General features: G+C 53.1%; 1 protein-coding gene and 6 non-coding genes across 7 annotated transcripts in view; 5 read left to right on the top strand and 2 right to left on the bottom strand.

Annotated features, from left to right (window-relative positions):
* Positions 1 to 20,945, top strand: part of LOC120375640 (zinc finger protein 850-like) — a gene marked incomplete at its 3' end in the record, with an annotated part of 811,498 nt that overhangs the window by 658,633 nt on the left and 131,920 nt on the right. The gene's annotated exons all lie outside the window — the stretch shown is intronic.
* Positions 791 to 864, top strand: TRNAN-GUU. The gene has a single exon. It is a non-coding gene; the product is annotated as a tRNA-Asn (tRNA).
* Positions 3,275 to 3,351, top strand: TRNAN-GUU. The gene has a single exon. It is a non-coding gene; the product is annotated as a tRNA-Asn (tRNA).
* TRNAM-CAU lies at positions 4,118 to 4,189 on the bottom strand. Its single transcript has one exon. It is a non-coding gene; the product is annotated as a tRNA-Met (tRNA).
* Positions 5,768 to 5,841, top strand: TRNAN-GUU. The gene has a single exon. It is a non-coding gene; the product is annotated as a tRNA-Asn (tRNA).
* TRNAN-GUU lies at positions 8,253 to 8,326 on the top strand. Its single transcript has one exon. It is a non-coding gene; the product is annotated as a tRNA-Asn (tRNA).
* On the bottom strand, positions 9,100 to 9,171 carry TRNAM-CAU. The gene has a single exon. It is a non-coding gene; the product is annotated as a tRNA-Met (tRNA).

Raw genomic sequence — 20,945 nt, forward strand, 5'->3', positions numbered from 1 at the left:
GGTTACACCCACCCCGGATTGCATGATGGGAGTGCTTGTCCAAACGGTCATTTCAGCTGCTGCGGGATCCCCAGTGTCTTTGTTATTGGGGCAGGAGTAATCCAGTGTATTTTCCTGTTGGTTTTGGATCAAGGACAGAGTAACTGTACCTGGCCTTTGAGGCCTGAGCGTCACCCTCGCCTGAAAAGTACTCACCATTAAGGGTAGGGGTTCCTAACGGCAGCGTGGAGGGAGGTAGAAATGGATGTTTGTTGGTCTCTTGCAGGTGCTGCTGATGTCCTTTCTGCTGTCCCTGGTGTGGAAAGACAGAGGCAGAGGCGGTTTTGAATCTCTTCAAATTGTTGTGAGTGCTGCAGTTGCTCACCCTAAGCTTATGCCGTTAGATCTTAGATCTCTTTCACGGTGTATTTTGGTCCTGAGAGCTAAAAGGTGTGTTGTTAGGGAGTGAGGTAGCAGACGTTAGTTGCAGAGGTGGTGCATGTGCCACAGAAGTCGTGTTGATCCCCCCCGCCCCTGCTCCTGTCCAAGAGTCCAGTATTTGCATAAACCCACCCACTCACCTGTGACTAACAATCTCGCTCTGCTAACTCTTCCAGCAAAACAGACCAAAGAAAGTGTATCTGGCGCTGTACCACAGCCCGGTGCTCTTTTCGGTTCCTTCCCACAGAACTTTCCTTCCATAGCAATCCAGTTCCTTGCTTTTGCTTGGCTAACCACTGTAGGCATGTGCTATACCGTACCCTGAGCTGATTCCCGGCTTTTGTGCTCAATACAGCCTTGCCCCCTCCATGTCTCTGTGGCGCAATGGGTCAGCGCGTTCGGCTGTTAACCGAAAGGATGGTGGTTCGAGCCCACCCAGGGACGGCGCTAAGCCCCTGCTACTGCCTTGCTTTCCCGAGGCCTGTATGGGGAGCCTCAAAGGTCCCATTTGCTACCTCTTGGCCTCAGAGCTTTCAGCTGGTGGTCCAAAGAGCAGGCTGGATGCCATTCAGAAACCCATCTGCCAGCAGCCGTGCCGGAGGCTCAGGCTTAATCCTCAAAGCCGAGCACAAAAACTTTCAGCCGGGAACATTTCGCTCCCTTCCCGCCTCCGCCCAGCGGCAAGGGAGAAGCGGAGAGACAGGCCGGCTCAAGACACCTCCCTCCCACTTCCCTGTACGCTGTGCAAAGCTCTTGGCCTGCCTCATGCCTCATCAGGAAAGCACGGCCATGCGGCCCAAGCCTGAGTCACGTCCGCGGCCTGGCCCACCCGCCCGGCTGGCGCGCAGAGCCACGCGAGTCAATGGCAGGTCGAGTCAGGAGCCTCGGCTCTTTCCTGACAGCCACACACACAGCGCTGCCTAGCGCCCCAGAGCCTCCCTCGTGTTCTCCGCAGCAGCCGCCTGCCGGTGTGGGTGGGAAAAGGGGACCAGGAAGCACTGCAGCCTCATTCCGGGACAGGAGGCCCTCGCCACGCCCAGGCCTGCCTCTTGCCTTCAGCCCAGGCAGCCAGAGGTGCCAGGAGCTCCTGGCAGGCCGCCGCTTTGCCTCAGCCACCTCTTGCCTCATGGCCTAGGCTCTTGGGGCTCTGCTGGTCACCGGCTCGCTTGAAGGCCCAGAGGGAAAAGAAACAAGCGCACGCGTAGCGGAGGATGGTTTCGATCCATCGACCTCTGGGTTATGGGCCCAGCACGCTCCCGCTGCGCCACTCTGCTGCTTCTTCACACTCTCCCCCTGTCACCTAGCTGCCACTATCCGGATTAGTGCCTTACATGCCCTCGCTCTGGCAGGCAGATGCGCTGGCTGCTAGGCAGCTGCCCTGGTCACAGGATTTTAGAGCTAGCTTCTACAGGGTAAAAGGATCTATTTGGGGTTTGGACCCCATTGGGAGCTGGGTAGCTGAGTGCCAGAGACAGGAGCACTTCTTAAACTGTTTTCAGTTACGCTTGTGGGGACGAGGTCAGCCTTGGATCCGTGTCTGCAGCAGGCAAGCACCTCTGGCTCAATCGCCCCCGCCGTATTAGCAGACTAAAGCGCGGAGGCGAACGCACACGCCTTGCAAAGGAAGAGGAGCCGGGATCTCGAACAAAAGTCAGCATTTTATTAAGATGAGGTTCAAAGAAAAAAAAAAGTGTACGGTACAGAGTTTTGGCGTAGAAGTTTCTGGTGCTCAGGGAACAACGTACAGCTTACCCAAGGGGTGCAAAGTTCGGTTTAAAATGGGGTGGCGTAAGGAATACATAATCTGCAATAGCCCTGAGGGGGTAAAGGTTAACGTACAGACACTGAGTTAGGAGGGCATGTTGTCCATATGAGGGCTACGTTCGGGTGTGGAGTATAACGGCGGATTCTGACGATGAGGATGGATTGACCAGCGTTAGGTGAGTTTTAACGTTCGGTGTTTTGGAATCTTTGCCACAATCTAGTTGAAGCAGGGTCAGTATGAAGTCTACCCTGCCATCTGTTGGTGATCTGTCGTCAAGGCCTTTTGGGGCTGATGTCATTTGCATGGTTACACCCACCCCGGATTGCATGATGGGAGTGCTTGTCCAAACGGTCATTTCAGCTGCTGCGGGATCCCCAGTGTCTTTGTTATTGGGGCAGGAGTAATCCAGTGTATTTTCCTGTTGGTTTTGGATCAAGGACAGAGTAACTGTACCTGGCCTTTGAGGCCTGAGAGCGTCACCCTCGCCTGAAAAGTACTCACCATTAAGGGGTAGGGGTTCCTAACGGCAGCGCGTGGAGGGAGGTAGAAATGGATGTTTGTTGGTCTCTCGCAGGTGCTGCTGATGTCCTTTCTGCTGTCCCTGGTGTGGAAAGACAGAGGCAGAGGCGGTTTTGAATCTCTTCAAATTGTTGTGAGTGCTGCAGTTGCTCACCCTAAGCTTATGCCGTTAGATCTTAGATCTCTTTCACGGTGTATTTTGGTCCTGAGAGCTAAAAGGTGTGTTGTTAGGGAGTGAGGTAGCAGACGTTAGTTGCAGAGGTGGTGCATGTGCCACAGAAGTCGTGTTGATCCCCCCCGCCCCTGCTCCTGTCCAAGAGTCCAGTATTTGCATAAACCCACCCACTCACCTGTGACTAACAATCTCGCTCTGCTAACTCTTCCAGCAAAACAGACCAAAGAAAGTGTATGCGGCGCTGTACCACAGCCCCGGTGCTCTTTTCGGTTCCTTCCCACAGAACTTTCCTTCCATAGCAATCCAGTTCCTTGCTTTTGCTTGGCTAACCACTGTAGGCATGTGCTATACCGTACCCTGAGCTGATTCCCGGCTTTTGTGCTCAATACAGCCTTGCCCCCTCTGTGGCGCAATGGGTCAGCGCGTTCGGCTGTTAACCGAAAGGATGGTGGTTCGAGCCCACCCAGGGACGGCGCTAAGCCCCTGCTACTGCCTTGCTTTCCCGAGGCCTGTATGGGGAGCCTCAAAGGTCCCATTTTGCTACCTCTTGGCCTCAGAGCTTTCAGCTGGTGGTCCAAAGAGCAGGCTGGATGCCATTCAGAAACCCATCTGCCAGCAGCCGTGCCGGAGGCTCAGGCTTAATCCTCAAAGCCGAGCACAAAACTTTCAGCCGGGAACATTTCGCTCCCTTCCGCCTCCGCCCAGCGGCAAGGGAGAAGCGGAGAGACAGGCCGGCTCAAGACACCTCCCTCCCACTTCCCTGTACGCTGTGCAAAGCTCTTGGCCTGCCTCATGCCTCATCAGGAAAGCACGGCCATGCGGCCCAAGCCTGAGTCACGTCCGCGGCCTGGCCCACCCCGCCCCGGCTGACGGCGCGCAGAGCCACGCGAGTCAATGGCAGGTCGAGTCGGGAGCCTCGGCTCTTTCCCCTGACAGCCACACACACAGCGCTGCCTAGCGCCCCCAGAGCCTCCCTCGTGTTCTCCCGCAGCAGCCGCCTGCCGGTGTGGGTGGGAAAAGGGGACCAGGAAGCACTGCAGCCTCATTCCGGGACAGGAGGCCCTCGCCACGCCCAGGCCTGCCTCTTGCCTTCAGCCCAGGCAGCCAGAGGTGCCAGGAGCTCCCTGGCAGGCCGCCGCTTTGCCTCAGCCACCTCTTGCCTCATGGCCTAGGCTCTTGGGGCTCTGCTGGTCACCGGCTCGCTTGAAGGCCCAGAGGAAAGAAACAAGCGCCGCGCGTAGCAGAGGATGGTTTCGATCCATCGACCTCTGGGTTATGGGCCCAGCACGCTCCCGCTGCGCCACTCTGCTGCTTCTTCACACTCTCCCCCTGTCACCTAGCTGCCACTATCCGGATTAGTGCCTTACATGCCCTCGCTCTGGCAGGCAGATGCGCTGGCTGCTAGGCAGCTGCCCTGGTCACAGGATTTTACAGCTAGCTTCTACAGGGTAAAGGATCTATTTGGGGTTTGGACCCCATTGGGAGCTGGGTAGCTGAGTGCCAGAGACAGGAGCACTTCTTAAACTGTTTTCAGTTACGCTTGTGGGGACGAGGTCAGCCTTGGATCCGTGTCTGCAGCAGGCAAGCACCTCTGGCTCAATCGCCCCCGCCGTATTAGCAGACTAAAGCAGCGGAGCGAACGCACACGCCTTGCAAAGGAAGAGGAGCCGGGATCTCGAACAAAAGTCAGCATTTTATTAAGATGAGGTTCAAAGAAAAAAAAATTATGCGGTACAGAGTTTTGGCGTAGAAGTTTCTGGTGCTCAGGAACAACGTACAGCTTACCCAAGGGGTGCAAAGTTCGGTTTAAAATGGGGTGGCGTAAGGAATACATAATCTGCAATAGCCCTGAGGGGGTAAAGGTTAACGTACAGACACTGAGTTAGGAGGGCATGTTGTCCATATGAGGGCTACGTTCGGGTGTGGAGTATAACGGCGGATTCTGACGATGAGGATGGATTGACCAGCGTTAGGTGAGTTTTAACGTTCGGTGTTTTGGAATCTTTGCCACAATCTAGTTGAAGCAGGGTCAGTAAGAAGTCTACCCTGCCATCTGTTGGTGATCTGTCGTCAAGGCCTTTTGGGGCTGATGTCATTTGCATGGTTACACCCACCCGGATTGCATGATGGGAGTGCTTGTCCAAACGGTCATTTCAGCTGCTGCGGGATCCCCAGTGTCTTTGTTATTGGGGCAGGAGTAATCCAGTGTATTTTCCTGTTGGTTTTGGATCAAGGACAGAGTAACTGTACCTGGCCTTTGAGGCCTGAGAGCGTCACCCTCGCCTGAAAAGTACTCACCATTAAGGGTAGGGGTTCCTAACGGCAGCGCGTGGAGGAGGTAGAAATGGATGTTTGTTGGTCTCTCGCAGGTGCTGCTGATGTCCTTTCTGCTGTCCCTGGTGTGGAAAGACAGAGGCAGAGGCGGTTTGAATCTCTTCAAATTGTTGTGAGTGCTGCAGTTGCTCACCTAAGCTTATGCCGTTAGATCTTAGATCTCTTTCACGGTGTATTTTGGTCCTGAGAGCTAAGGTGTGTTGTTAGGGAGTGAGGTAGCAGACGTTAGTTGCAGAGGTGGTGCATGTGCCACAGAAGTCGTGTTGATCCCCCCCGCCCCTGCTCCTGTCCAAGAGTCCAGTATTTGCATAAACCCACCCACTCACCTGTGACTAACAATCTCGCTCTGCTAACTCTTCCAGCAAAACAGACCAAAGAAAGTGTATGCGGCGCTGTACCACAGCCCGGTGCTCTTTTCGGTTCCTTCCCACAGAACTTTCCTTCCATAGCAATCCAGTTCCTTGCTTTTGCTTGGCTAACCACTGTAGGCATGTGCTATACCGTACCTGAGCTGATTCCCGGCTTTTGTGCTCAATACAGCCTTGCCCCTCCATGTCTCTGTGGCGCAATGGGTCAGCGCGTTCGGCTGTTAACCGAAAGGATGGTGGTTCGAGCCCACCCAGGGACGGCGCTAAGCCCCTGCTACTGCCTTGCTTTCCCGAGGCCTGTATGGGGAGCCTCAAAGGTCCCATTTGCTACCTCTTGGCCTCAGAGCTTTCAGCTGGTGGTCCAAAGAGCAGGCTGGATGCCATTCAGAAACCCATCTGCCAGCAGCCGTGCCGGAGGCTCAGGCTTAATCCTCAAAGCCGAGCACAAAAACCTTCAGCCGGGAACATTTCGCTCCCTTCCGCCTCCGCCCAGCGGCAAGGGAGAAGCGGAGAGACAGGCCGGCTCAAGACACCTCCCTCCCACTTCCCTGTACGCTGTGCAAAGCTCTTGGCCTGCCTCATGCCTCATCAGGAAAGCACGGCCATGCGGCCCAAGCCTGAGTCACGTCCGCGGCCTGGCCCACCCGCCCGGCTGACGGCGCAGAGCCACGCGAGTCAATGGCAGGTCGAGTCGGGAGCCTCGGCTCTTTCCTGACAGCCACACACACAGCGCTGCCTAGCGCCCCAGAGCCTCCCTCGTGTTCTCCCGCAGCAGCCGCCTGCCGGTGTGGGTGGGAAAGGGGACCAGGAAGCACTGCAGCCTCATTCCGGGACAGGAGGCCCTCGCCACGCCCAGGCCTGCCTCTTGCCTTCAGCCCAGGCAGCCAGAGGTGCCAGGAGCTCCTGGCAGGCCGCCGCTTTGCCTCAGCCACCTCTTGCCTCATGGCCTAGGCTCTTGGGGCTCTGCTGGTCACCGGCTCGCTTGAAGGCCCAGAGGAAAGAAACAAGCGCCAGCGTAGCAGAGGATGGTTTTGATCCATCGACCTCTGGGTTAAGGGCCCAGCACGCTCCCGCTGCGCCACTCTGCTGCTTCTTCACACTCTCCCCCTGTCACCTAGCTGCCACTATCCGGATTAGTGCCTTACATGCCCTCGCTCTGGCAGGCAGATGCGCTGGCTGCTAGGCAGCTGCCCTGGTCACAGGATTTTACAGCTAGCTTCTACAGGGTAAAAGGATCTATTTGGGGTTTGGACCCCATTGGGAGCTGGGTAGCTGAGTGCCAGAGACAGGAGCACTTCTTAAACTGTTTTCAGTTACGCTTGTGGGGACGAGGTCAGCCTTGGATCCGTGTCTGCAGCAGGCAAGCACCTCTGGCTCAATCGCCCCCGCCCGTATTAGCAGACTAAAGCGCGGAGCGAACGCACACGCCTTGCAAAGGAAGAGGAGCCGGGATCTCGAACAAAAGTCAGCATTTTATTAAGATGAGGTTCAAAGAAAAAAAAAGTGTACGGTACAGAGTTTTGGCGTAGAAGTTTCTGGTGCTCAGGGAACAACGTACAGCTTACCCAAGGGGTGCAAAGTTCGGTTTAAAATGGGGTGGCGTAAGGAATACATAATCTGCAATAGCCCTGAGGGGGTAAAGGTTAACGTACAGACACTGAGTTAGGAGGGCATGTTGTCCATATGAGGGCTACGTTCGGGTGTGGAGTATAACGGCGATTCTGACGATGAGGATGGATTGACCAGCGTTAGGTGAGTTTTAACGTTCGGTGTTTTGGAATCTTTGCCACAATCTAGTTGAAGCAGGGTCAGTATGAAGTCTACCCTGCCATCTGTTGGTGATCTGTCGTCAAGGCCTTTTGGGGCTGATGTCATTTGCATGGTTACACCCACCCGGATTGCATGATGGGAGTGCTTGTCCAAACGGTCATTTCAGCTGCTGCGGGATCCCCAGTGTCTTTGTTATTGGGGCAGGAGTAATCCAGTGTATTTTCCTGTTGGTTTTGGATCAAGGACAGAGTAACTGTACCTGGCCTTTGAGGCCTGAGCGTCACCCTCGCCTGAAAAGTACTCACCATTAAGGGGTAGGGGTTCCTAACGGCAGCGCGTGGAGGGAGGTAGAAATGGATGTTTGTTGGTCTCTGCAGGTGCTGCTGATGTCCTTTCTGCTGTCCCTGGTGTGGAAAGACAGAGGCAGAGGCGGTTTTGAATCTCTTCAAATTGTTGTGAGTGCTGCAGTTGCTCACCTAAGCTTATGCCGTTAGATCTTAGATCTCTTTCACGGTGTATTTTGGTCCTGAGAGCTAAAGGTGTGTTGTTAGGGAGTGAGGTAGCAGACGTTAGTTGCAGAGGTGGTGCATGTGCCACAGAAGTCGTGTTGATCCCCCCCGCCCCTGCTCCTGTCCAAGAGTCCAGTATTTGCATAAACCCACCCACTCACCTGTGACTAACAATCTCGCTCTGCTAACTCTTCCAGCAAAACAGACCAAAGAAAGTGTATGCGAGCGCTGTACCACAGCCCGGTGCTCTTTTCGGATCCTTCCCACAGAACTTTCCTTCCATAGCAATCCAGTTCCTTGCTTTTGCTTGGCTAACCACTGTAGGCATGTGCTATACCGTACCCTGAGCTGATTCCCGGCTTTTGTGCTCAATACAGCCTTGCCCCCTCCATGTCTCTGTGGCGCAATGGGTCAGCGCGTTCGGCTGTTAACCGAAAGGATGGTGGTTCGAGCCCACCCAGGGATGGCGCTAAGCCCCTGCTACTGCCTTGCTTTCCCGAGGCCTGTATGGGGAGCCTCAAAGGTCCCATTTTGCTACCTCTTGGCCTCAGAGCTTTCAGCTGGTGGTCCAAAGAGCAGGCTGGATGCCATTCAGAAACCCATCTGCCAGCAGCCGAGCAGGATGCTCAGGCTTAATCCTCAAAGCCGAGCACAAAAACATACAGCCGGGAACATTTCGCTCCCATCCCGCCTCCGCCCAAGCGGCAAGGGAGAAGCGGAGGAGACAGGCCGGCTCAAAGACACCTCCCTCCCACGTCCCTGTACGCTGTGCAAAGCTCTTGGCCTGCCTCATGCCTCATCAGGAAAGCACGGCCATGCGGCCCAAGCCTGAGTCACGTCCGCGGCCTGGCCCACTCCGCCCCGGCTGACGGCGCGCAGAGCCACGCGAGTCAATGGCAGGTCGAGTCGGGAGCCTCGGCTCTTTCCCCTGACAGCCACACACACAGCGCTGCCTAGCGCCCCCAGAGCCTCCCTCGTGTTCTCCCGCAGCAACCGCCTGCCGGTGTGGGTGGGAAAAGGGGACCAGGAAGCACTGCAGCCTCATTCCGGGACAGGAGGCCCTCGCCACGCCCAGGCCTGCCTCTTGCCTTCAGCCCAGGCAGCCAGAGGTGCCAGGGAGCTCCTGGCAGGCCGCCGCTTTGCCTCAGCCACCTCTTGCCTCATGGCCTAGGCTCTTGGGGCTCTGCTGGTCACCGGCTCGCTTGAAGGCCCAGAGGGAAAGAAACAAGCGCCGCAGCGTAGCAGAGGATGGTTTCGATCCATCGACCTCTGGGTTATGGGCCCAGCACGCTCCCGCTGCGCCACTCTGCTGCTTCTTCACATTCTCCCCCTGTCACCTAGCTGCCACTATCCGGATTAGTGCCTTACATGCCCTCGCTCTGGCAGGCAGATGCGCTGGCTGCTAGGCAGCTGCCCTGGTCACAGGATTTTACAGCTAGCTTCTACAGGGTAAAGGATCTATTTGGGGTTTGGACCCCATTGGGAGCTGGGTAGCTGAGTGCCAGAGACGGGAGCACTTCTTAAACTGTTTTCAGTTACGCTTGTGGGGACGAGGTCAGCCTTGGATCCGTGTCTGCAGCAGGCAAGCACCTCTGGCTCAATCGCCCCCGCCGTATTAGCAGACTAAAGCGGAGGCGCGCACACGCCTTGCAAAGGAAGAGGCCGGGATCTCGAACAAAAGTCAGCATTTTATTAAGATGAGGTTCAAAGAAAAAAAAATTATGCGGTACAGAGTTTTGGCGTAGAAGTTTCTGGTGCTCAGGGAACAACGTACAGCTTACCCAAGGGTGCAAAGTTCGGTTTAAAATGGGGTGGCGTAAGGAATACATAATCTGCAATAGCCCTGATGGGGGGTAAAAGGTTAACGTACAGACACTGAGTTAGGAGGGCATGTTGTCCATATGAGGGCTACGTTCGGGTGTGGAGTATAACGAGCGGTTACGACGATGAGGATGGATTGACCCGCGTTAGGTGAGTTTTAACGTTCGGTGTTTTGGAATCTTTGCCACAATCTAGTTGAAGCAGGGTCAGTATGAAGTCTACCCTGCCATCTCTTGGTGATGTGTCGTCAAGGCCTTTTGGGGCTGATGTCATTTGCATGGTTACACCCACCCCGGATTGCATGATGGGAGTGCTTGTCCAAACGGTCATTTCAGCTGCTGCGGGATCCCCAGTGTCTTTGTTATTGGGGCAGGAGTAATCCAGTGTATTTTCCTGTTGGTTTTGGATCAAGGACAGAGTAACTGTACCTGGCATTTGAGGCCTGAGAGCGTCACCCTCGCCTGAAAAGTACTCACCATTAAGGGGTAGGGGTTCCTAACGGCAGCGCGTGGAGGGAGGTAGAAATGGATGTTTGTTGGTCTCTTGCAGGTGCTGCTGATGTCCTTTCTGCTGTCCCTGGTGTGGAAAGACAGAGGCAGAGGCGGTTTTGAATCTCTTCAAATTGTTGTGAGTGCTGCAGTTGCTCACCCTAAGCTTATGCCGTTAGATCTTAGATCTCTTTCACGGTGTATTTTGGTCCTGAGAGCTAAAAGGTGTGTTGTTAGGGAGTGAGGTAGCAGACGTTAGTTGCAGAGGTGGTGCATGTGCCACAGAAGTCGTGTTGATCCCCCCCGCCCCTGCTCCTGTCCAAGAGTCCAGTATTTGCATAAACCCACCCACTCACCTGTGACTAACAATCTCACTCTGCTAACTCTTCCAACAAAATTTTTCTGCCAGGTTCTCATTCCGAACTGTATTCCTATGAACTTAAGGTTTTAAATAGCATCACATTCCATCTCTTTCAGTATAACTCAATTTTTCACTTATCTAAGATTTTAAGTGTATGCCTTAACACATTATTTGTAATGGAATAATAATTAATTCTATTTTTCAACTAAAGAGAGAAGAAAACCATATAATGTGTACTTAGAGAATTCAGCAGAATCTTATGATGTTAAACACATATATTTTCAATCTCTCTTAAATTGCTATTCTTTGGAACCCATGTCCCTTGTCTAACGATTTTTATGTAGTTTCGGGTGAGTCCCGAAATCATGAACTGCTAAGTACCGTTCTACTGTTTTTTATTCATATGACCAGGATTACTACACTTTATTACTCCTGCCCTATTAAGAAAGTGTTTGGGGATCCGACAGCAGCCAAAATCACCATTTGGACAAGCACCCCCATCATGCAATGCGGCGTGGGTGTGACCATGCACATCAGCAACCAAAGGCCTTTACAACACATCACGAACAGATGGCAGGGTAGAGTTCATTCTGACCTTGCTTACATCCTCCCCACAGCCAAGAGTTGGTGCTCCTGATAAATCACACTCCCTATTATACCAGCTCATTGGTATTGAATGCTGAAGTTATGGCTAGCAAAAGTAGCCACCCATCTCTGCTCTGTAGCATCCAGCTTAGCCCTTCTTAACACATAAGTCAGTGGATTGTTCTCTGTGCATACCTGAAACTGAGCACCAGACAAGTAGTCTCGAAATTTCTCAATGATGGCCCATTTCAAGGCCAAGAACTGCAGCTGGTGGATGGGATAGTGAGTTTCGCTATCAGACAGTCCTCAGCTGGCAAAGGCTACAGATTTACATTTACCTTCCACTTCCTGGTAGGAGTGCTCCCAGACCCTCCAAACTGGCATCAGCATGCAGGATACTGTTTGTTTGGTCAGCAAGGACTAGGACTGGCACATGAATCAGGCAAATAATGATTTCCCGTAAAGCCCTGTCACATCTCTCATCCTGCCATGTCCCCAATGGAGAGGAGAGGAGCCCTCCTGTCCCAGGCCAGGCGTACCAGATCTGTGGGGCAGATGTCCATGGCCCAGCCCAGGTGAGCTGGAGCTGCTGGGGAGAGAAGTTCCTTCCTCAGCCCAAGCCCACCAGAGTTGATGTTGCAGTGGGGAGAGGTATTTCTCACCTGGTTTTTAGATGCTCTGATGAGAGGGAGCAGAAGAAAGATTTTTTCTCCTTCCAGTTCAAATTCTCCACCCCCACCCCTAACCATTTTCTGCTCTAGCCTGATCTCTCTCTTATGTGTCTAGGGCCGTCCTTACCCATAGCCAGCTGCCTAGGGCACCACTAGGTCTGGGGGCACTGCTCTGCTGGGAGCCTGGACAGACGGGAAGCAGTGGAGCTTGTAAGAGCAGGGCTGCTGGGTCCTAGAGAGAGCCGAATGCAGCACAGTCTGAGGGAGGGGATTGGCTGCTGGGGTCTCTGGGAAGGGGAGGGGTTGGGGAGGGAGCTCACCTGTGAGTGTGACTCTTTCCCCCGGCTGAGGTGAGGTGAGGCAGGCCCTGCGGCTCTGGAACCAGTATCCTCTGTTGTCCCCCATAACATCCATTCTTCTCCCACCCTGCCCCATGGAGCACCCCCTCCTTTCTCCCTCCTCCCCAGGAGCATCCCTCTCTCTCTCCTCCCTCCCCGTTGGGAGGGAGGAGATGGGTTGGGTGAGGTGCTGGGGGGGTAGGTGGGGGGAGGAGGCTGGCTCCCTGCCTGCTGAGGAATTAAAGTGAAAGTAACTCACTTCCTGGGCAGTGAGCCAGGATTGGAATGTCACATGGGGCTGGGCTGGGGTTAGCCAGATGTGTGAAAACTCAGGACAGGGGGTTGGGATAGGGTGAGCAGATATCCCTATTTTATAGGGCCAGTCCCAATTTTGGGGTCTTTTTCTTATATAGGCTCCTTTTACCCCCCACCCCCACCCCCTGTCCTGATTTTTCACACTTGCTGTCTAGTCACTCTGGGTGGGGGTAATTGGTGCCTATATAAGACAAAGCCCCAAATATCGGGACTGGCCCTATAAAATCAGGACATCTGGATCTGGTCAACCTAGCTGGGGAGCGTGTCTCCCCCGGGCTGGCAGCTGCCACCGATCCACCTCATCCGGGGGGGAGCTGCACAGGGCAGGATGAGCTGCTGTGGCTCCATGGGTGACCTGTCCCTGAGATCAGATGCTGTGCTAACTTCACCATGGTCCGTAAGGCTGGTGGTGGTGCCCATTGGCGTGTGATTGGACCTGAGGGTTTGCTGCTGCTGTTGCCACTCTGCACCCCAAGAGGTGGATTTTGGGGTCTACTGCAGCTGTTGGACCAGCAGTATGAAAGCAGTACTGTGTTGCCATTTAGATTGTCATTTAACAACTTTGTTTGCCAAAAATTCTTGCTAACAATCCTGAATCCAATTTCAATATTTAAAAAAAAAAAGTCAATCTCTTAGCCAAAAACAGAAAATTAAGTTGTTGACAATTATTAGTGACAGGTTTGGTTTGAGGCAGGGAGTAGGCCAGTTTTCATCAGAGAAACAAAAAATGTTGACTGACTTTCCTATAGCCTGTTACTCCTGATAAGAGCCCTCCAACAACTGTAATATGCTCATCTCCTTACTAGAGTATAAAGCAGGGGTCGGCAACCTACGGCACACATGCCAAAGGTGGCAGGTGAGCTGATTTTTGATGGTACGCAGCAGCAGGCTGAGTGGCTCAGCCCATCACTGCTCTGGGGTTCCGGCTGCTGCCCTATTGCCAGCTGGGATACCGGCCGTCGGCCCCACTCAGCACCTGCTGCTGGCCTGGGGACCCCCAAGGAACCCCAGGCTGGCAGCGGGCTGAGCAGGCCGGCAGAACCACTCAACCTGCTGTCAGCCTGGGGTTCCATTCACTCAGCCGGCAGCGGGCTGAGTGGGCTGGTGGTGGGCTGAGCAGGGCTGATGGAGGGTTGAGTGGCTCAGTCTGCTGCCAGTCTGGGGTGCCGGCAGCACTCAGCCTACTGCTACTCCGGGGTTCCGGCTGCCGGCCCCTTGCCAGTCAGGAGCCCAGCCGCCGGCCCCACTCTGCCTCCTGCCAGCCTGGGTGAGCAGAATCCCAGGCTGGTAGCGGGCTGAGGGGGGTTGGCGGCCGGGATCCTGGCTGGCAGGAGTTGGTGGTCAGAACCCCAGACCAGCAGCGGGCTGAGCAGGGCCTGGGATCCTTGTCTAGGGTTCCAGACACCAGTCCCGCTCAGCCCGCACCCGGTCTGGGGTTTCATTTACTCAGCTGGCAGTGGCCTGAGTAGGACCGGTGGCCAGGACCTCAGATAATAACAATAGTTTATTTATATAATATACACATAGAGAGAGACCTTCTACAAACGTTAAAATGTATTACTGGCACGAGAAACCTTAAATTACAGTGAACTTGGCACACCACTTCTGAAAGGTTGCCGACCCCTGGTATAGACTGACCATATGTTGTACTAAGATTCTCCTGCTTTTTTTTCCCTGTGAGTCAGTATAGCTTTTGCCAGCCCAGAAGTTGGGCAGCCAATGTTTTACGTTTTCACAATATTTTCTCCAACTTTCATAAAGTAAATACATAGTTAATATGAGTTTAAAAGGCCAGGGACACTTCCTTGTGAAGAATCTGTACAGCAGATCATGCTAGAGCTGTGAAAATGTCAGTTTTTGATGGAACTTTAGAGGCAGTGATTTATCATGTATTTTATCATGTGACTGTGCTGCTATTGCTAATGTCTTTCCAACCAAAAATAAGGCACAATAGGACTTCTGTAACATTTCTGTGCTACCTTAATCTAGATGAGATGATTCTGTGCTGACTTCATTTTGGTCACTTTGTGCTTTACCTAGCAGTAAAACTAGGGTTATATTTTCCCACTGTTTGGAAACCCAGCTTATTAAACTGATTTTGCAGCCAAAAAAGCCAAAAAGATTGCTTTTAATTAAAAACAAATCTTTGTTTCAATACCTCTTCATATAAAATTTCCAATAACATTTTGACAAATTAAAAAAAATATATTATTTTCATCATTCTGTCAAATCAGAATTTTTTCTATAGTGCCACTTCTTTAGTGCTAGACCATCAGCATTACAGTGTGCTTAGTTAAGTAAAACTGGTTTTAATAACGTGAATGTGGCAAGTTTTCCAATACTGTATGCTTATATTTGTGTTGCTAAGAGCAGAACAGGCACAGGGGCACCAGTTTAATAATCTCACCTAGGGCACCATAAATCCTAAGGACGGCCCTGCTGGTGAGTGCGGATCTCCCTCAGCCTCCCCCGCAATGCTGGTCAGTTTTATTGTCACTGTGATAGTCGGTGCTTCCCTTCAGGGCCGGCCCTAGAGGGGTCTGTGACAAATCCCCCCTTTCCTCCCCAGGCCCTGCCCCCCACCCCACCCCTGCCCCCACGCCCCCACCTCTGTCCCATCTCTTCCCAGCTTGCACCTTCCTGCCCCATTCCTCTCCCTCCCCCACCTCCTCCAGTCCCTGCTCCTCCCCCTCCCTGCCCAGCACCTCCTGCACCCCACTGAACAGCTGATCACTGGCAAGTGGAAATCACTGAAGGGGAAGAGGAGGAGCTTGTCAGCAAGGCCTGTAGTGGGGGGAGGGGGAGCTGGCTGCCAGTGGGCGCTGAGCACCTATTTTTCCTCTGTTGGTTCTGCAGCCTCGTAGCTCCCATGGAGTCGCTGAATTGGCTCCTGTCACACTCTAGAGAGAGCAGCAGAACCAGGGCTATGGCTGATCTATGGAGCACCAGGTGAGTGGCAGAGGCTTCAGATGCTGAGAGTTTGCCCGACCCCTCAGGGACACAGTGTGAGGTGGTGTCCCAGGCATCTCTATGAAAGGAGCAGAACAGGATTTACTTGGGGTGGGGAGAGAATTGAGAGTGTCTCAGGGGGTTGTACAGAGGTATTGCCCCAGTGAGACACCTGCTAAAACACAGGCTTTCCTGTGAGCAGGATTCGAACCCGCCTACTGGATTTCGACTCCAATGCCTTAACCACTCGGCCATCACAGCTGTTAGCACAAAACTGCCCCAATGCCAGAGAAACTGGCAAAGAATCACAATGCCCAGGCGTGAAGTCATCTGAACTACAGAATTCCCACCGCAAACCTGGCTCCCAAAGCACAGGGGGGATTTGGGTTTGTTCTCTTTGCTTAGCCATGTGCAGTCGCACAGAGAGCGTGTTTAAAAGTCTCCCCTCCCACAGAGCGGGAAGGGGAAATGATTCTCAACTTGAAGCCTGATGTAGGGTGACCAGACGTCCCGATTTTATGAGGACTGTCCCGATATTTGCCTGTTTGTCCCGCGTCCCGACCGATGTTTGGTCAGGAGAGTGGACAAACAAAAAATGTTGCCCTCTGCTCCGGCACACAGGCAGAGCCCGGAGGGACACTCGCCCCCCGACTCCGCCCCCTCCTTCCCCCATTGGATCCCTCCCCAAATCCCCACCCTTGCCCTGCCCTGCCCCCAGCCCCACCCCCTCACTGCCCCATTGGATCCCTCCCCAAATCCTTGCCCTGGCCCTGCCTCTTCCCCAAGCACGCGGCATCCTCCTCCCTCCCAGGTTTGCACACGGGCCATGGCCATGGCCGGGAGCGCAGCACGGAGGCTGCTCCAGCCCTGGAGCCTGCGGGGCAGCGCAGTGGGGCTGGGGGCAGTGCGGAGCGGACAGGACCCATGTGGGTGAGGGGCAGAGACACATGTGGGGCAGACACGCTCCTGCCAGGAGGGCCCGGGCCCGGCTGCCTGGTTCGCCCCTTGCCCGGGAGCTGCAGGAGGGACCTGGAGTACAGCTCAGCTGCAGAGCTCGGAGCCCAGGCTGGGCCCAGGAGTGAGGGGATGGGGGAGCTGGGGGTGTATCGGGGGTCTGAGCCGAGAGTTGGGTGGAGACAGGGCTGTGCCACTGCCACCTGGCTGTGTGGGGGGAGCCTCTGGCTTTTTTTTTTTGCTCCGCCCTCCGTGTCCCAATATTTCATCTTTGACAACTGGTCACCCCAGCCTGATGTGAATGAGGATGTCTGGACCAAGGGGCCAGGGACTGGCCTTTGCTAGAGAAACCACTGTCAAGTGTTAGCCAATTAGGACAAGTCAGCAAATAAGAACAACCTCAGGTCTCAGTAACTGCTACAGGTAGCAAAGTCCTACAGGGAGCAGTTTCTGGCACTACACCTGCGCAGCTCTGCTCCCCAGCTCTTCTCAGGCTCCTGCTCTCTCCTTAGCTCTGCCCCACTCTGGCCCAGGCAGTTCCAGCTCCCATGGAGGATGGGACCCCCTGGCCTGGTGACTCCCTCATTACACTGCCTGGCCTGTCAGTGCGGCTAACTTGGAGCTTTGGCCTCTCCCCATTGCCCAGGGGACTGTCAGTCTCAGGGCCCTGATTTCCCATTGGCCCTTCCCCCTTCTATTGGGACTGGGAACTAGCCAACCAAAAACCCCACTAAGTTTTAGTAAGGGGCCAACAGTCCCTTACATGAGCCAGTCCCGTGAGGGTCACCAATGTGCAGAAAAAGCAGCAGGAGATGGTCCCATGGTGTAACGGGCAGCACTCAGGCCTCTGAATCCTGCAATCTGAGTTCAAATCTCAGTGGGACCTTGTGTTGGTTTGTGGTAAAGCCCTGGAGTTAGCAGTGCTCAACTTCCCTGTCTCCAGTTGTAGGAGAACAAGTCTTTCCCTTCTGGCTATGGTGGGTCAGGGCTCTAGAGCTGGGTACTGGTGTCTTAGGGTTGGGATTCTCATGGCTTTACCTGGTGCCCATAAGTCTGGTACTTGCCACTGTGCTTGAAGGAAGCAGGGCTGGGCAGGTGGGAGCCCAGCACCTCTCCTCCTCTGGGCACCTTGAGCAGAGGCAGCTGGTGCTGACAGCTCCAAGGGAAGGCTTAAAAGCAACTGAGGGCAGGGCAAGAGGAGGGGAGGACCATGCCTATGTGTGGCCAGCAGACAGCCACAGAGAATCCCTACCATGCCAAACCCCTGCAGGACAGCTGCTGATGCTCTGTGGCCAACATCAGAAGAAGGTAGGAAAGCAGGGCTGGGCCTCTGAGGGTGCTCACTTTGGCAGTGGAGCCGCCCATTTTCTTTGGCAAGTCAGGAAGGACAAAGGCAAGACTGGAAGCACCTGGGGCTCATGCCCCAGCCTTTGTGACACCCAACCCTCAACTCCTTCCTGGGGCTCTAGCTGAAGCCAGAGCACTGGCCTGAGTGACCAAGAAGAGGTTCCAGCTGTGAAGAAAACAGTACTTGCAGCACAAAGTGAGCACAACCACGAGGGGACTCAAATCCTGAATCATCCGATCCACAGGGAGATGCCTTATCCTTTAGGCCACATGATGAAGGGGTCTAAGCTCTTCTTTGGAAAAGCCAGACACTGTGTTTCTCAGGTCATCTGCTGAGGGGGCCGAGACACTCTGGGCACAAGAAGTCGAGTTCCCAGCGAGACGTGAGACTTAATTGTATGGGGCCAGGTGCAGGGCTTTGGCAGGGAGGCTCAGGCATGGGGGATTGATGTGCAGCGGATGGACCGGCTGTCTAGGTTGGGAGATTTAGTCTCCCTGAGGAGGAGGAGGAATCCTGCTGACAGGCAGTGGCTGTGCAGAAAAAGAGGAGGGGTTCCTGGGACTTTTTTTGCCCCCACTTTGCCTGCCTGCTCATTCTTGTGGTGAATGGTGAAGATGTTTCCTAACAAGCCCAGGTAGCTCAGTTGGTAGAGCATCAGGCTCTTAATCTGAGGGTTCAGGGGTTAAGCCCCTGTCTGGGTGCTCAGCTTTTAAGTTGCCTTGTGTGCCAGGACCCAAATTCTGTTGACAGCCACACAGGGATTCCCAGAAGCTGTGGCCATTTCCTGGAAAGTTTCCTTTCCTTAGCAATCAGGAGAGAGGCCACATCCACAGGAGCAGGTGCAGATAGCGCAGTCTCTGGCTGCCAGGAAGTGCTGTGGGGCCAGGTGCTGAGAAAGCCCAGAGGGGGAGCAGCAGAGATGGGGGGAAGGGAGAGAGAGAAGCAATGAGGACAGAGCATAAGGGTAAAGGGGAACCCTCTGGTCTGGCTATTGTGGGGAACCTCCCTGGTTTATACACGACCGTGGTGGAATTGGCCAGGGGAAGGATCTGAGTCCCCACCCCCTTACCCAGAGGCTGCCTGACCTCGAGGACTGTTAGGATACAGATATTCAGGCCTGTACTTTAAGAATTTAGGTGTATATTTATCACTTAGCTAGTTATAAAGGTATAAAAGAAAGAATAAAAAATCACTGTCTGTCTGTGTAATCACCTTCTCTTACTGTGACAGTCTGAGGCCTGGTTCTTCCGCTAAGCAGCAAAGGCAGCCATAAGGTGGGAAGTGTATGGTCACATTCACACATTCCCAACTAGTCACATTGAAATAAGGTGCTATTGGGCTGTTAGGAATACAATCCTGCCCTGATATTCCTGTCACCTCCAGAGAAAGGGAAACTTAGTTTGGTAGCATCCTGTCTGGCAAGAACTCACTTATCAATAGACCCAGCTGGAAAACCCTTATGTCTGTATAGATGTAGTTGTGAAATCCTCCCTTCTGTATTGTTTTGTATGTTTATTTGCATGGTCTCAGTCTGGTTCTGTGATTGTTTCTGTCTGCTGTATAATTAATTTTGTTGTGTGTAAACCAGTGAAGGTGGTGGAATATAATTGGTTAGATAATCACGTTACAGTATATTAGGATTGGTTAGTTACATTTCAGTAAAATGATTGGTTAAGGCATAGCTAAGCAGAACTCAGGTTTTACTATATAGTCTGCAGTCAGTCAGGAAGGCGGGGGGGAAATGGGAACAGGGACTGGGGATGGGGGAATTGGGATCATGTTTTACTACAGGGGGAAATGGGAACAGGGGATGGGAACAGAAACAGGGACACAGGCAAGGTTCTGTGGTGTCAGAGCTGGGAAGGGGACACTAAGGAAGGAAACTGGAATCATGCTTGCTGGACGTTCACCCCAATAAACATCGAATTGTTTGCGCCTTTGGACTTTGGGTATTGTTGCTCTCTGGTCATGCGAGAAGGACCAGGGAAGTAAGAGGGTGACGGAATAAGCCCCCTAACACTGTCATTTGTTGCTCTAGGCTCCATTCACATCCCACTCCTGACACAATCACTGTCTTCTATCTGATGAAATAGCCTAATTTCAACCTCTCCTGTAACATTACACCACCAACTATTTAGCATTTCTATGAGAGAAGTTGGAGGGAATTCAAACATCTTCAAATGGCAAAACTTTTCCCCCGACCTGGTCAGTGAATCCTATGGTGAGAAACTTTCTGTGCATTTCAGTTTCTTGTATTGTTGGATGGGGCCTGAGGTGCTGGACGGGAAATGTCCATGGAAAACTTGGACATCACTGTTGTCCGGAAAAAGGCAGGTGTTATACACTATCGCTTCTCGTATTCCCGTGGAATCTGAGTCTAGCTGAAGAATTTCTGTCTATCCTAGAGAGAATCATTCCATTGTAAATACAAATGAAATGAGATCTTCAGGTCGAGTCAGCGCCTTTTAAAAATATTTACTGAGAAAAAAGCCATTCTTTGCCTTGTTGATAAGGACAAGAAGCCCTCTTTTCCTTTCCATTTCAAATGCAAAATGAATGGAGATTTTCATTGAAAAACTTCTGGTTTTTAGGGGGAATTGAACCCAGGCCATGGCTGTTAAAACACCAGAACCTACTGCTTAAAGCACCAGGAAGGGCTGTTTTTATGTGACAGCCAGTGTTGTTTTTCTCAGCTTCCTACTTCACCAATGTCAGACTCTGAGTGCAGTTAGGCTCTGGAATAGGCTCCCAAAGGCATCTGTGGTGTCTCTGTCCTCAGAGGTTTTTAAGAACAGGTTGAACAAACCTCTGTCGAGGATACTCTGCATATACTTGGTCCCATAGACAACCTGCTCTGGCTCTATCTGCTACCTTCATCGTGTTTGGATGTAAAGGTGGGAAATGATGGGGAAATTGGCCCCTCTTTCAAGTTTAAATGTTGTAACTTCTACATCTAGACTGGGGTGGCCAACCTGAGCCAACGTAACTGCCAAACGTGCACCTTTGTATGCAACAGCTGAGTCAGTTGTGAACCTTGCTACCATTATCATTATCCCTTTGAAATGATGATGATGATGGACACTTGGCTCTATATCCCAGTGTGCCCTGGACGTCTACAGGCTGCATTAGCCAATCCAACCATTTGGCACTTACAGATGGGCACCTCTGTATTGTGCCTGAGTCTTGTACAGCTATGAATGGCTTGTAGATGCCGATATTTTCCCCTCTTTTTAACCAGCACTAATACCCAGCCAG

The sequence above is a fragment of the Mauremys reevesii genome, linkage group 12, assembly GCF_016161935.1.
Source record: "Mauremys reevesii isolate NIE-2019 linkage group 12, ASM1616193v1, whole genome shotgun sequence".
NCBI lineage: Eukaryota > Metazoa > Chordata > Testudines > Geoemydidae > Mauremys > Mauremys reevesii.